We start from the raw sequence: 14,348 nt of genomic DNA, 5'->3' as shown, positions 1-14,348 counted from the left end.
CTATATCTTTTTTCAATTGAATTGTTTCATATTTTCATGTATTGGCTTTTTGAAGCTTATTTTACGGTTTTCTCATTATTGAAGACCGTATGGTTGCCTATAATAGCTTGTATTAAGTTTGTTTCAAACTTAGTGGATAGTTCGTTTCATATGTAATCATACCATATCTCTTTTTATAATCATAACAGAAAATTTTAAAAACGTGCCAAATACGATACAAATCTATACCTGGGGAAACGTCCATCGTTTCCTCTACATAAAACTCATCGGAGTCGCTCGAATCAAACTGTTGCAAATTCAAATTGAGTATTGCAAAGTTGAAGATGTGATAACTGAAAATTCAGAATGATATGCAAATACGGCAAAGGCAACCAACATCTGGGGGAAATAGAACCCTTGTAGTATCGATTATTTCAACATTGCATCAACAGTTAACTTTAAAAAAATTAGCATGAAAATCATAATTATATACCCGAAGTTAAACCGTATTTCAGTTGCCAAATTATTTTTAACTTAAAAAAACAAGAGTGCACACGCTGAAATGTCGCGCCTTCTCTACTTATCATTGATATTATGTTGATAGTCCTAAATACTAGTATAAAGCTGAACTACAACTAATATGATCCTAGAAAATGACGTCAAGGTCATATAAACCAAACAAGAAATACATGCACACCTTGCAATCATTCAGTACATTAAATATAGTTGACCTATTGCATGTAGTTTCTAAGAAAAAGTCTTAACCAAGAAAACTAATCAGTTGAATCATGCCAGGCAGACATGTACAGCTTACAATCCTTCCATACAACATATATAGTTGACCTATTGTTTATAGTTTAAGAAAAACAGACCAAAACCAAACAATAATACTGAGCAATGTAACGAGAAAATAAGGTCAAGGTAAAAAAAAAATGAAATAATGTGTTACAATTTGATTAAGAGGCAATAAACTCCGTCATCAGTCGATAGAAAATTTCAACGATAAGGACTCGTTTGTAGATCTTATGTTCAATCTGTCCTTTATAGGTTTTTTAAACAACAATAATTCGTCAAAGATCGTTATATAGAACAATTTATCCTATAGATTGTTCTCAGTTGACAGATTCTATATTGCCATTTTACCATTTAACTATACCCACAGAGACAAAAAACCTGGAGGCTTCAAAGAGCCTGTATCGCTCACCTTGGTCTATGTACATGTGCATATTAACACTTCCCTATCCTACCTTCATGACAAATATGTTGTCTTCCCCGCAGATAAAGACCCAATCAACAACGTTTTTGTGTGTAAAACTCATTACATTAACTGCTTGATAAGCGAATTTGGTACTGACAATTCACTTCGAAACCCAACATATACCCTCACGACACTTACCAAAGAGGAAATCCTTGATAATCATAGGTCTGTTCTATGTTCCTTTGGAATTTCAACCAAAGATGATAAACTGGATCTTCCATCCCTCTATTGGTATCTTAACTGCATAAGTGTCCTTACAAACAACGGTATATTGTTGGGTCTTCCAAGTGCTCCACGAAACCTTTTTCTAAATTATTAACATCTATTTTATCAGCAATCTATGACGGGCTTCAAAGTTATTGTGAAACTGCCTATTCTAGAGGTGGCGTGAATCAGATGTGGATACTTAACAAGATCTTTAAGAGTACATACAATCTAACTCTCTTTCATCTTGTAAATAGTATTAAAACATTTGACTTTTCTACACTTTATATAAGTATTCCACATTCCAAAGTAAAAGACAAATTGAAAGAGTTGGTATTGTTTAGTTTCATACAAAAGAATGGCCAACGAAGATACAAGTATCGATCTTGTCTTAGGAAGGAATAAATCCTACTTGTAACGGATCACTCCGATTCAAACAAAAAATTCTCTGAAACTGACATTATCAAGATGCTTGATTTCTTGATTGACAATATATTTGTTACGTTCGGAGGACGTGTTTTTCAACAGACTATCGGCATTCCAATGGGAACGAAGTGTGCCCCTCTTCTTGCCGACTTGTTTCTTTATTATAATGAGGCTGACTTCATACAGGACCTTCTTAGGAAGAAAGATAAGAAGTTAGCAATATCCTTTAACTCTACTTTCCGCTATATTGATGATTCTTTTTCACTAAATAATTCAAAATTTGGTGACTATGTCGAACGCATCTATCCCATTGAACTAGAGATAAAGGATACAACAGATACAGTTAAGTCGGCCTCATGTCTTCACTTACATCTAGAAATTGACAGTGGAGGTCGATTTAAAACAAAAGTTTACGACAAAAGAGATGATTTCAACTTTCCAATTGGGAACTTTCCATTTCTAAGTAGTAACATTCCAGCAGCACCTGCATACGGTGTATACATCTCCCAATTGATACGATATTCCCGTGCTTGCATTTCTTATCATGATTTTCTTGATAGAGGGTTGTTGTTCACAGGGAAGCTATAAAATCAAGAGTTCCAAATGGTGAAGTTGAAATCATCTCTTCGTTAGTTTTACGGACGCCATCACGAGTTGGTTGACCGTTATGGAATAACCGTTTCACAAATGATATCGGATATGTTCCTTACGTCGTAACTACAATCCCCTTCCCTTTCATAAATGTGACCTACCGAATTAGAGTATTTACCGGATTTGTTATCTCATAATCAACATGACGGGTGCCACATGTGAAGCAGGATCTGCTTACCCTTCCGGAGCACCTGAGATCACCCCTATTTTTTGGTGGAGTTCGTGTTTATTCTTTAGTTTTCTGTGTTGCGTCGTGTGTGCTATTTTTTGTCTGTTTGTCCTTTTCATTTTTAGCCATGGCGTTGTCAGTTTATTTTCGATTTATGAGTTTGACTGTCCCTCTGGTATCTTTCGTCCCTCTTTTTAAACAAAGGACACATATGGATTCATGACAAAATTGTGTTTTGGTGATGTGTTTGTAGATCTTACCTTACTGAACATTCTTGCTGCTTACAATTATCTCTATTTGTAATGAACTTGGCCCAGTAGTAACAGTGGAAAATATTTTGTAAAAATTTACAAATATTTACCAAATTTCTGAAAATTGGTAAAAATTGACTCTAAAGGGCAATGCCTCTACTAATTTGTAGATCTTTGCTGAAAATTATTGCTGCTTTTAGTTTATCTCTATCTATCATAATATTCAAGATAATAACCAAAAGCTGCTGCAAAATGTTTTAAACATTACCAATTCAGGGACAGCAACCCAACAACAGGTTGCCTGATTGGTCTGGAAATTTCAGGGCAGAAAGATCTTTATGTACAATTTTACCCGTCAGATTTGCTCTAAATGCATTGGTTCAGAGATATGAGCCAAGAACTGCATTTTACCCTGTGTACTATTTTTAGCCATGACGGCCATCTTGGTTGGTATACCGGGTCATTAGACACATTTTTTAAACTAGATACCCAAAATGATGATTGTTTGGTTAAATTTGGCCCAGTAGTTTCAGAGAAGATTTTTGTAAAAGTTAACTACAACGGACAACAGACGCCAAGTGATGAGAAAAGCTCACCTGGCTCTTTGGGCCAGGTGAGCTAAAAAAAACAAGTGTTACTGTGAGCTACACCTCACTTATGATACTCAAGCTATAAGAATTCAGTTAACAGGAATTTGATGTACTAGCAGTATAAAAATATATCACACAGTAATGTATTTTTCGCAAAGCTGTATTTAGCCAAGAAAATACCTATATAGCCTGATAATTCAAAGCTCTGTTTTTTCCTTGTCATATACTATTTCCTGTCATATTTCAACAGATATGTTTATGTGTCCCACAGTGGTTGTCTGAATGTTTAAAATTGAGAATGGAAATGGGGAATGTGTCAAAGAGACAACAACCCAACCATAGAGCAGACAATAGCTGAAGCCCACCAATGGGTCTTCAATGTAGTGAGAAACTCCCACACCCAGAGGCGTCCTTCAGCTGGCCCCTAAACAAATATGTATACTTGTTCAGTGATAATGGACGTCATACTGAACTCCGAATTATACACAAGAAACTAAAATGAATATGAATATCAGGCACAATCCCTCCTGTTAGTATCATACCATCATGAAATATATAAGAACATAACCCTTGTCATGCCAACAACTGGTTTTATAATAAATGTGTTTAATTCCAATGCAAAGACACTATAAGTGCATTAATATTAAAGCAAATTATACAATCTTTAATGACCTGACAACAGTATTGTAACTATATATCCCTTCTTGATAAGTCTGTTTAAAGGTTTTGTTAACTTTTGAGGTAAATACTGACATTTTTGTGCTTTGTAAAGAATATTACCATAATAGATTGGATGTGAAATATCTGAACGTATAAGCATGTTGGGTTATATTTACAAATTATTTCCTTAAACAGATGATAAAATTTAGTAAATGTTTTGACTATTTTGTGATATCTAATACCCTGGTGTAATAATTTTTCAGTAATACATAAATTTCTATCACTAAAATCTAATACATTGTTACATACACGAGCAAATCATACAAGTTGAGATATATAAACACCATAAGATAGATGGTGACAAGGGAACGTCACTATCTAAAAATGGTTAATTAATGATAGGAAATGAAAAATCATCTCTTTTAGCATAAATTTTTGTATTAAGCTTCCCGTTAACGATATGGATATCAAGATCGAGGAAAGGGCAGTGGTCATTGTTAGTATTAGCTTTATTTAAAGTAAGTTTAACAGGATAAATTTCTTTAGTTTACATACTGAAGTCGTCGTTATTGAGAGCCAATATATCATCCAAATATCTAAAAGTATTGTTAAATTTTTGTATCAAATGTTGTTTCCATGGGTCTTTGCTGATTTTAGTCATAAATTGTAATTCATAACAATACAAAAACAATTCCACAATAAGTGGTGCACAGTTAGTCTCCATTGGAATTGACGATATACAGAATCTCCAAAGCGAACAAAAATTTTATCAAGTAAAAATTCAAGCGTAGATATAGTATCAAAGCGTGTCCAATTGACATAGTTCTTTTGTTTGTTGCTACTTAAAAAGGACAAGGTATGATAAGGGCTATTTTTGGCCCCCTCTCCAAATAAGTTTAAATTGATATCAATGATGGTCTTAGTGTAGACACTTGAAAAATAATGATTTTATTGTGTTCCGGTGAAAGGAAGGTTGCCTAGCAACGGTTTTTATTAAGAATGAAAATTATCACATATTAATTGCTTTATCAGTAAAAATTTAAATATTTGCACATGATATTGTTTGTACAAGAAGAACTTGAAGTCACAAATAAAAATACCCTTTGATTTTGTTTATTATTTGCTTAAAAACAACCTTGGCAACAGAAATGTTGCCTAGCAACGGTTAAAAAATTGGTTCTTGCCCCTCTTCAGTATGAATTAAGCTGTTGTTTGAAGATTTTTCTTTCCATTTGGTGTTTCATTCCAATGTTTTTTCATATACATCTTTTTTTATTCTTTACAAATTCCGTATTGAGCATAGCAACACAAGTGTTGTTTAGCAACAGCAAAACATGTTTGAATTAAAGCCAACTACAAATCAATTAGTCATTTTATTGAACAAATTAAATTGACCGCAATGCAGATTGTCTGTTTGTGAACATGTTTAGTTAGAAATGAAAACTTAGTTCAATTGTAGGTCACTACACGCTGATCAACAACTAAGTTACATAAAAAGTGCATATCAACCATGCAATAATAGGTTCTTTATATTTTTATAAGTATGAGCTTAGTTATTTTTTAAGAATATACTTCCTAATACGGTGTTACACTGTAATATAAACATCTAGATTATCATTATTTTTTGGACGAATCCTATATCGAGTATAGAATCCCACATCTTGCTAAGCAACATCAAACATTTTTTTAAATTGTAGACCACTACAAAATCTTTGTTTCAATGTGAAAGTCTTTTCATGAAAACAAGAATATATAGAATTTAATAATTTGAGATGAGTTTGAACAGCTTTTAAAGATAATTAACAGTTAATGGAACGAAAGAGACGTGACTTGTACCACTTACAGACATTGTGTGGAATAAAATGTCTAATCCAGGCAATTACGATTTAATATGATGTAGGGGTTGGAATGTGTCCTCTGCATGGGTACAAAACCTATGGTGAATTAGAAACGACTTATCAAGGCAAAAAAGGGGGGTGTATAAATCATTTTTGGAGTTATTAACGAGGCATTAATTGACCTAAGAAATTAAGCCTATTGTGCAGTAAAAAAACTGGCATAGCCTGTAAGAACATATATGGTTTAAGGGTTGGACAATCATTTAACCATGAAAGTTAAAGGTCAATTAATTGGACCTTGAGATCAACGGTAAATGTCATAATGATATTAAAATTGAGAATGGAAATGGGGAATGTATCAAAGAGACAACAACCCGACCATAGAAAAAACAACAGCAGAAGGTCACCAACAGGTCTTCAATGTAACGAGAAATTCCCGCACCCGGAGTCGTCCTTCAGCTGGCCCCTAAACAAATATATACTAGTTCAGTGATGATGAACGCCATACCTAATTTCCAAATTGTACACAAGAAACTAAAATTAAAATAATACAAGACTAACAAAGACCAGAGGCTCCTGACTTGGGACAGGCGCGAAAATGCGGCGGGGTTAAACATGTGTATGAGATATCAACCCTCCCCCTATACCTCTAGCCAATTTAGAAAAGTAAACGCATAACAATGCGTACATTTAAAATTCAATTCAAGAGAAGTCCGAGTCTGATGTCAGAAGATGTAACCAAAGAAAATAAACAAAATTAGACTGTTATGATATTTGAGTCATGGCTATACACTGTATATGCCAAATATCATAAGTCAATGTATAAACACTAAATAAGTGTAGACCGGGACAAGTGTGTATGAGAATAAAATTCCAAAAAAGAAGAAGAATAGTTATGTTTTTGAAGTATACTGATATTTCTATATGAAGATAACTTCAAATTCAAAACATTCCTAAGCTTGAAAACATGTTTGTTTGAAAATAATCATCTGTAAAGTTAGATTAAAGGGTGCTTGAAATTTCCTGAAGTTTTGTCAATGGGGGGGGGGGGGGGGGCACATATTCGTCGTTTTTACACATCTATTTAAAACCAAATAAATGCAGCTTTTTATAATATTTATCAAATAAATTTCATTATAGATGAACAGCAGACATTTCAAAGGTGTAAAAAACAGAAATTTAGGCCAATCAGTCAAAAAATTACTAAGAAAAAAATCTTTGAAAATCCTGTTTTTCATTCAGGAAATTGACCGAAAATTGTTGTCCGTTTTTCGGTCTTTTGCAGTTAGTGCCGTAATTTTGTTAAAGTTTAAAAAATAATCATATTTGTTATAAAATTATAATTTATCGGCATATTTTCTTCCATTTCAGACATCCTTTGAAGTGTTTATACCTCAAAATCATAAAACGGCGAAATTGTGTCCCCGGCGAATATGGGCCTCCCACTCTATGTTGCAAAAGTTATTTCTTTTGGGTGGATGTGTATGTTTAAGCGCGGATTCATATAAGATGGATTCTTACAGTATGCACCCTTTTATTAATTCATTGTACAATTTAATAAATATAATAAATGAATTAAAACGCCTGATATCGTGGGTTCTGACACCGGCCTGGTCAAACTTAAGACTTAAAAATTGGTATTTGCTGATTTCCGTTAATCAATTTGCATTAAGGGGTAAGAACAAAAACTAGTTGGATCGGAGTGTCAAGTTAGGGTAATATGTCTTCCAACGGACTGTAACCTTTTAAGGTATAGCACAATAACAATTAATGAAACAAACAACCCATGCAGCAACATGATGTCCAAAAGTTAGCACTTAGCATGTGTAAACATGAATTATTATTGAAATAGTAACTTTTATGAATTAACTGTTAACAAAACTGTATATTGTTTGCAAAAACTACGGATAATATATTCAGGAATAAATAACCTTTATTCACTAAAAAAAAAAAAAAATCGGAATTTTGAGCCTTTTTAATATGGTCATTTGACATTTTTTATTCGACCGTCACTGATGAGTCTTTTGTATGCGAAACACACGTCTTACAAGCAAGTTAGATATCTTTAATTATGATGCGTTTTATTCCTTTCATATTCAATAGTCTTATTTTATTTTCTTTGACGTGTAAATATCTGATTAAAAAATAAAAGAAGCTTTTATTCTTTTGAATATGTTTAAATTCATTATACATGTAGTGCTGTTATTTTAGAAGAAATACGAAGTAGCACGCGTTGTCGTCAAGATAGAACAACGAGAAGGCAAGAGACAATTACAAATAATAAGTCCAATAAATTCAACACCATGACCAAAAAAATATTAACTCAAGATACATAATTTAGATCATAAAAGTGTTGGATAGTTTTGTTTAATCTTGATTATTGTTACACTTACACAATTAACTAATTAAAATTGTCACATGGTGTCTACTTATGTGATATGAATAACAATGTATGTTATTATTCACAGTTCTGTAGTTTATTTTCGCCATCTGTATTTTTATTAAACGATTGTCTAAAATGTTAACTTGGCATGCCATACTTGGTAGAAATGCGGACGTGAAAGAAAGCACTTTTCACAAAAGTGTCAACGGAGATTAAACCATTCCAGGGCGACGATTTTGTCAATTATGAAACAAAATACATATATGCACTTTTTGAGTATGAACCAGTTATTATATTCATTCACAATAACGTTCCCAGTATTTCTCTGAAGTTTATCACAGTTCCGTCTAATTTTGGGTCATATTTCGACGGTCTGCTAAAATGTCACTTTAAATTCAAGAATAATGAGTAAAGGAATATCCTGTTTTCCTGTCTCAAATATGTTTATTTTTCTTCCTAAAGAAACTAGCCATTATTATAGCGTAGCAAGAATACATTTCCGTCGTCGGATCTAGTAAATACCGGAAATCATCTCCGGTCCGCAGTTCGGTTAAAAATTTCGATGATTCAATGAAAACAACGACGATTTTTTGTCACTTTTTTGAATTTTTAACTATAAGCGTACTTACGACCCACTAAAATATTTGAACTGCATCAACATTTATGTTCAAGGAATGCCTGGTATAAATATGATCGTGGGTCGTAGGTACGCTCATAGCTTAAAATGCAGAAAAAGGTTTGGAAAATGCCATTTTTCTGCCCTTTTCCAGAATCTTGAGGTCTTTACAGTGTAGCAGGAACAATTCTGCCTAAGATTCGGGGATGCGGACCACAGCTAATTCTAGTTTGTAAACTGATGTGTGCGGAAAACGACTGATGCCAAAAGTGATGCGCTATAATATATCTAAGTAAATGAAAACCAAAAACTGAAAACAATATATAATTTATTCAACAAAGTACAACTTTTATTATGTAAAGTCAAAGGTGAATAGAAATGGAGCATTCAATGACTTCAAATTAACCCGTACTAAGGAGGCATGTAGCAAATGCACTTACGTACTATGGATCCTTGGTTGGAAAGCCTGGCTTTCCTTGGTTGGACTGAATGTCAGTCCTCAGAGGATTCAACATAATAATTTCAAATCAATTGTCTAAAATATATAAGTCTTTCGAAGAAGGTAATCAAAGGTTTTGCAACAATGCAAATCTTAAACTTTACAATTTAAATAAATATCTTTAACCAATGAATTAAAATAGCAAAAGCTATGTAATTTAACAACTGTATCCTTAATAAGCTTCATGTAAATTAATTAACAATGAAATACATCAAATATGAAATTTAGAGTTTTACCAAAGGGAGCTAAAAATTAACTAATAACTCTGTCTGCTACATTCCTCCCCCCTAAGACAAACGAAAAATTTCATCAATTAAAGTCTGCAAACTGAAATGTCTATCAAATTCATGTATCTGCATCAATACGCACGCAAAATCGAAATGTCAGGATCAAACATTAAATCCAAAATACATCAGTTAATAAAGTTGAATCACGAGAATGTTCAAAGAGACCGCTACACCAGTCTGATACCCTCCTCCTCCCTTTGAAAACAAATGTAAATGCAATAACATTTGAAAATTTGATTAAACAAAAGTCTATCAACGTTCATCAGATAAAATGTCTTTCAAGCAAATGTAAAACTATCACTTTTAGATAAATGTCACTGTTTAACGCATACACCAACACACATCAGAAGCAGGTCCATCTGTTAACGGACGCGACTTTAAGTCTTCTTGGTATGTAGGCTTCAGAATCAGTGGTACGGCACATACAGGGTAATGGCACAGCTAATGTTGAAATCCATGAAAAGTTGTACCAGTCAATGTCCACCAATGTTGATCTCACAGTGGCACATTTGACGTGTACCACCGGGTTCTTTTACTGCATTCCAACGTTGTTGATAACGGTAACACAGACGTTGCGCCACCGGAGATGGATCGGGTCCATCTATATGCAAGGTTCTCAAAATAAAATGGACGATGCCCAAATTTTGTGCAAGTTTCTAAATAATGGATCAGAGCCATCTGTACAGGCTAGAAGTGTTCCTAACTTCAAACTTAACGTTCACCCTATTGGTTTCTGCCATGACAAAAGTCAAGAAGTCGGTCTCCCGTAAACTCTCTAAATAATAAATATTTAGCTAGAGATTACAATCCGGACAAACGAGCATCAACTCATAAAACAAGCCAATTCCAACTACAACTAGCTAACAGTCTACACTTCAAACTACACAGAAGATCAGCCATAATTCAAGCCAGTATTGAAAATGAAAATAGAACAAATTGGGATGTGGGACATCCCTCTCTTGGAAAAAGAATATCCAAACAGCCATATTGAAATAAATATAAATTAAAACTATATATCTACAACACAATGTCAAAACAAACATTAAACAAAGGTAACACAATCTGAACTACAATGATCATTCCTTAACATCCCACCTATTTCTGAGAGCTTTACTTGACTATCTGCAGACCTTTCATCTCTAGCATGAACTTTGATAGACATATTTGGACACTTAGACCTGACATGACCTGACTGGTGACATTTAAAACATCTCTTAGGTTTACGCTTTCTTCGTGACCTCAATCGCCTCATCAATATACTAATTAAAGTTTCAAAACTCGTGTGAACAGTATTACAACAAACTGAACTTTCTGACTCATCAATAGTCTCTGAATCACCAGAAAAATGAACAGCTTCATATTCAATGGCAAGTGATAAAGCCTCATCTAAATTATGAGGGTGCTTAAATGTGACAAATTTAGCCATCTCAATATTCAAACATGATGTAAATAAGTCAGTAAAATATGAATCCAAATCGGAAAAATTATCAGGATAAGCCTTGTGAGCAAGTATCTTGAAACGCTGACCAAATTCTGAAATTGTTTCATTTTCCTTCAAACTACAAACTCGCAGTTGAAATTTAAAATATGCCACCCTCTCCTTAGGATTAAACCTCTGAATGAGAACATTTTTCAAGCAGTCATAATTATACAACTGTGGCCTCTTTAAGAAACGTAAAATAGTTTGAGCATCGCCTCTCAAGTTCATTACCAACTGACATGCCTTCTCAAATTCATTCCACTGATTCCATAGAGAAACTGTCTCAAAATGAACAAAATAATCTGTAATATCAATACTGATACCATCAAACAAACAAGGTTTTTCTTCAAACCTAATCATAACTGAATAAACATTTACAAAATAAACCAAACTATGAAAATAAAATACCCAAGGAACAACTATTCAAAACTGCTCTGATTAGGACTGTCATATCCAGTGCATGGCACCAAACATTGACTCAAATGTCTGCTCCATTTCTTATATAATTTTGATCAGTTACAAACCAGAAAAGCTGCTTTAGAATTCCACACCCCACCCGCACTACCAAATGTAGCAGGAACAATTCTGCCTAAGATTCGGGGATGCGGACCACAGCTAATTCTAGTTTGTAAACTGATGTGTGCGGAAAACGACTGATGCCAAAAGTGATGCGCTATAATATATCTAAGTAAATGAAAACCAAAAACTGAAAACAATATATAATTTATTCAACAAAGTACAACTTTTATTATGTAAAGTCAAAGGTGAATAGAAATGGAGCATTCAATCACTTCAAATTAACCCGTACTAAGGAGGCATGTAGCAAATGCACTTACGTACTATGGATCCTTGGTTGGAAAGCCTGGCTTTCCTTGGTTGGACTGAATGTCAGTCCTCAGAGGATTCAACATAATAATTTCAAATCAATTGTCTAAAATATATAAGTCTTTCGAAGAAGGTAATCAAAGGTTTTGCAACAATGCAAATCTTAAACTTTACAATTTAAATAAATATCTTTAACCAATGAATTAAAATAGCAAAAGCTATGTAATTTAACAACTGTATCCTTAATAAGCTTCATGTAAATTAATTAACAATGAAATACATCAAATATGAAATTTAGAGTTTTACCAAAGGGAGCTAAAAATTAACTAATAACTCTGTCTGCTACAACAGCAACAGGGCATGAATAATATCAACGGAAGTTGAAAAATCTATTAATGTTTACAAAAATATAGGTTTTAAACTTTAAAAATAATGTATTATATTTAATAGCAAGTCACTTTTAATTTGAACGAAATTAGGGGGCCGTTCTCTGATGCTTATCGTACCTTGTCCTTTGTAAGGTTTCTGCGGAACCCAGTGTCTCGCCTACTTTTGCTGTAAATTGCAGGATCAACAAAAATGAGCGAAAAAATCAATAAAAATATTCTGCTTGATACCATGTTTGGATTGAAGGAAGCTTCTGTCTAAGTTTGGTAAAAAATCCTGGATAGTTTATGAATCTAATAAATGTTTTAAAAACTTTAACTGCAGACTGGATGTAATGTTAACTGGAAGAAAAACTAAGTCCATTTATAAGTAAAATACAGATACACCGGTACAAAATATTAACAAAATTTCCTTCTAGATACTAGCTTTGATCATAAACAAGCTTCTGTCTTAGTTTGGTACAAATAAAAAATAGTATAAGAAAGTTATCAAAATTTTAAAAAATTTAACCACAGAGTGAATGTGTTGTTTCCTGGCAGAAAAAAAAGTCCATTTAAAGTAAAATATGGAAAAAATGGATTTGTCATTTTACAAAATTTACTTCTAGATACTACAGTCCCTATAACGTAAAAGTTAACACTTTTTTCGTTCGGGAATCGTACGTACAGCGTTCGGTAATCGTTCGTATAGCGATCGGTCATCGTCCGTACATCGTTCGTATAGCGTCCGTACAACGTTCGGTCAGCGTTCGTTCATCGTTCGTTCATCGTATGATAAATGTCACCGTTGAGGGTTTTTTATGACGTATGCTTCATGGTATTGTTAATCGTTTTATTTGTCGTATGGTTTATGGTATCGTTTAGCGTTTAGCGTTTCGTTTATCGTATGGTATGTTATATCGTTTAGCGTTTCATCAATCGTATGGTATATCGTTTTGTTAAGCGTCTGATATACAAGTATGTTAGGGTTTTATTTCAGAAAGTTATTTCAATGACTATAGTTTTGAGTTAAAATGATTTAATATAAAAAGATGCGAGATAAAAAAAAAACTATTATTAGTTTGGATTGGATTAAATATCTAACTAATATCATTATGGAATATATATAAAACGAAGGGGAAACGTTTCCTCCCATCACATTTTGACATGAACAACAAGAGACCAAACACCGCGATATAAGTCTATATGTCTCTCTCTCTCCTTCGCCAAATATTTCTCTGATCCAAATATTTACTTGACACAATAAATTATATATAATGTTATATAGATGAGGCTTTATATGAAGTAAACGTTTTATATTTAAATGTATTAGAAAAAAAAGACAACACATCCATGGTATTTGTTCTCCTCAATGTCAGAGTCTGATGTATACCGAAAACTGCCAGGGATATATAAAAATTCGTTGAAGATATCCATGGAATCAGCGTCGCTTGTGATTCCTGCTGTCGGTGTTAAAACTGTTTTTTTTACTGTTAAAAGTGCTTAAGTGTGTGAGTAAAATACAGAATTAAAAAATAACTACCTTTTTATATGTCTTAATCATAGAGGTAAGCTTCTGGTCAAGTTTCACTTATTCTGTCGCAAATCATTTACCTTAAATAACCAATCAATTGTATTCTAAAAGAAGTTGATTTGTTCTTTGTACGAATACATGAAATATTTGTCACTGGACGTTATGTTTGCAATCGATGATCAAATACAAATTTACAGTATTTACATGAAAGAGACTAAATAATATATTTTTTAATTATTATTTTACACATATTTGAAGGATCGAAATAATCAGTTCTACAAATGGATGTTATTCAAAGACTTGAAATTTTACAATTATCACATGCATCTATGA

This window comes from Mytilus galloprovincialis, chromosome 9 (genome assembly GCF_965363235.1).
Source record: "Mytilus galloprovincialis chromosome 9, xbMytGall1.hap1.1, whole genome shotgun sequence".
NCBI lineage: Eukaryota > Metazoa > Mollusca > Bivalvia > Mytilida > Mytilidae > Mytilus > Mytilus galloprovincialis.
The sequence above is the reverse complement of the archived record's forward strand: the minus strand, read 5'-3'. Positions refer to the sequence as shown.